This window comes from Galeopterus variegatus, unplaced genomic scaffold (assembly GCF_000696425.1).
Source record: "Galeopterus variegatus unplaced genomic scaffold, G_variegatus-3.0.2 Scaffold3555, whole genome shotgun sequence".
NCBI lineage: Eukaryota > Metazoa > Chordata > Mammalia > Dermoptera > Cynocephalidae > Galeopterus > Galeopterus variegatus.
The window spans coordinates 204,793-207,977 of record NW_007729666.1 but is presented as its reverse complement, the minus strand read 5'-3'; the positions used below and the strand labels follow the sequence as shown (position 1 = coordinate 207,977).

The 3,185-nt window shown below is 43.0% G+C and overlaps 1 pseudogene; it reads right to left on the bottom strand.

Annotated features, from left to right (window-relative positions):
* Nucleotides 1-572: 572 nt before the first annotated feature.
* LOC103601028 overlaps nucleotides 573-3,185 on the bottom strand; it is a 7,877-nt pseudogene continuing 5,264 nt past the window's right edge.

Sequence of the window (3,185 nt, the reverse complement as noted above, 5' to 3'; positions counted from 1 at the left end):
GATCTATTAATATTTGACCATGTGGAAGTTGCTAGGGCCCCATTCCATTCAAAATTAAAATTTAAATGTTAAAGTCCCAGAAGCCAGGTCAGAACAACCCTGTATAATTACATTGAACAAGTGACATCTGAAATAAGCTTGATGATCTATTAATATTTGACCATGTGGAAGTTGCTAGGGCCCCATTCCATTCAGAATTAAAATTTAAATGTTAAAGTCCCAGAAGCCAGGTCAGAACAACCCTGTATAATTACATTTAGCTTATAAGACAACTGATCATTAAGCAGAAATAAACAATAACAACAAAAGTTTTACAAGGAGAGTTGAAAGGACTTCATCACAATGTTGTGCTCGGGTGTGTTCTAAGCTTTGGGCTGCTGGGTTTTCATTCCAAGAGAGAAACGTGGAGAGGGGTGTTCTTTATTAGAACAAAGATGGAGTTGCTCTGCATAAGGTGGAAGTGAGAATTGAGGAGTGTTAGGGAGGGGACTGGAAGTAGAGAGAAACAAAAAAGATGAGAAGACAAGCAGGGGAGGAGGGAGAAGTAGGGAAGATGGACACAAAGAACTCACCAGCACTTCCACAACCAATATGCAAGACTTGTCAGAAGAGCCAGAAGCAACATCACTGCCAAGAAGATCAAGCCCATGGAGCTGTAATGATCTGTAGATTTGGGTGGACAGCAAGGATGTTATTTCAAATTTGCCCGTTTTACCCCATTCACTCCCAGTTTCCCTGCATTTACCTGGGCTGCTTATGCTCCCTTGGGTGTCTAAATCACCAGTGCCCTTCCTTTGCATTTCTTCTCTCATCCTTCCCCAGATATGAATCCTTCATCTAACCCTCAACATCCTCCTGCATTTACAGGTCCCTCATAATCCACACTTCTATTTTTTGCATTAACTATTTTTCTTCTTTTTGGATCTCGAAACCCTAAAATCCCATATTTTTCAGCTGGCCATCCTGCTCTGCCTGAGGACCTCCAGCTCCCATTTTCAGCCTGGGCCCCAGACTTTTTTTTTCACCCCAGTAGAGGACAATGTCCTGTCCTCCTAGGGTGCTGGGCTTCACCCAGCATGACAGGCCAGCTGCCTCCCCAGCTGCCACATCCAGGGATACTGGGAGATACCACGACCCTTCAGCATTTGGCGGGAGGTCACCTCTCTGAGTGCCTGGCTGCTCCTGCTCACCCTGCATCCATATCACCCACATGAGCTTTGGGTAGAATCCTGAGGTGCAGCACACCAGCAGGAGACAGTCAGGCCCAGGACTGGGGCCACTGGATAGCCAGGCCACAGGCCTCACTGCAAAGAACAGGAATGATACTCAGACAAGTTTGCTAAAACACACTTAGAAGTTCAGATTTCCACACCAGTTTAGCTAGATACATCTCGCCAAATTCTTAGAGGCTTCTTACCTTAAATTTGAAAGGAATGATGAGAAGATGTAATCATTGAATAGAAAATTCTTGAGAAGAGGGTGCAGAACTGATCTTGTCATTGGGGATCTGCCTTCCCTGCATCAAGAAGACCCAAGATAAAGTGTGGGCAGGTTTCACCAAGGACCATCCATGCTGTTTCTTTGTAGAGTTGGCACTAATCAAGCACTTTGCAAACAAACTCGACACTACTTCCACCCTTTAGGGATGGCAGCCATGAATTGTTCTGGAAGCCATGGAAATCTGATCCTTGATAAGCTCCCTGAAGGAAGCTTACTGAGACTCCCCCTAGGGTGCAACTCATATCCAAATGGCTTCTGCATCTCAAAAAGATCTAGGGAAGAATGTTATGAATTAGAGAAAATAAAGAGTAAAAAGATAAAATGAGTGGAATCAAGAGGATAGAGGCAGAAGTGAGAAGTTTAGGGGATTTGAGGAAATGAAACAAAGTTAGCTTCGATCAGAGATTCAGAGATACAGAAATTGATGGGATTCAAGGTGGAGGAAAAGAGCAACAAAGAAAGAGGGGAAAATATCAAAGAAAGTGATATGAATGGTGTTTGCAAGGAAGGATTTATTGTGAGAGAGCTGGGATGATAACAACTTAGGAGGAATGGAATGCATGGGCCAAAATGAATGTGTAGATAGAGACTGCTGAAGATATTGAATGAGGGAGAAAAATCACACTTTAAAAGTCAATCAAAGAGTGAGGAATCTGAGTATATTTGGTTGGTGGCAAGGGAAAAAGGTGGTCACAGGATATTTCTAAGAGATAATAATAAACCACAACCCAGCAATCAATAAGACAGGAGTTTATACATGACAGAAGACTTGAAGTGTTTGAAGAATCAGGGCCTGGCTTATAGCCCTTCCCCAAAATAGTGTGATTGCAATTTAATGGTGAGAAAAGTGGGGTTAGATTCAGAAGAAAGTCGAGGCTCTATTCTAGAGAAATAAGAAACTCAGGGAGACACCCCCACATACCCATTTCCACACTCCCCATTGAGGGAACTGAACTCACATTAAAATTGCAATCAAGAGCTATAGACATGAACTGCCTGAAGAAATATAACAATGTACATATAGAAGAACTTTTCCAGTTCCATCAACTCCTTGTTGCTGTAGTTCTCCCTGGACCAGGGCTACAAGAAGATGATGGTTCCAGAGTTGCTGTCCCAAATATGAGTCTGCAGTATAGACATGAACTGCCTGAAGAAATATAACAATGTACATATAGAAGAACTTTTCCAGTTCCATCAACTCCTTGTTGCTGTAGTTCTTCCTGGACCAGGGCTACAAGAAGATGATGGTTCCAGAGTTGCTGTCCCAAATATGAGTCTGCAATTCACTCAACCATCCTGAGAGAAGATTCTGTGTCCAGGAATGTTTGTAAAAGTTTGAGATCTGGATGAAATGGAAGGAAACAGGCTCTTCAAACCTAGTGTCAAAGGAACAGATACAATGGAGAGCAAAAAGACAGTGAGAAGGAGAGAGAATGCAGTAATACAGGTACCACAGTGGGGAAACTCAGAATGTGGAGAGAAGGAGAAACATAGGTTTTTTTTGCAGACATTTGCCTGCTACAGGGTCCCAGGTCTTATCAATACTCTCAAAAGAGCTCAGGTACCTAGAGTCAGGAATTCTCCGAATGGAATCAGCCTGGCACTCTTACTCTTCAGCTATATGCTGGGAAACCACTCCATAAAGCGCACACACACACACACACACACACACACACACACACACA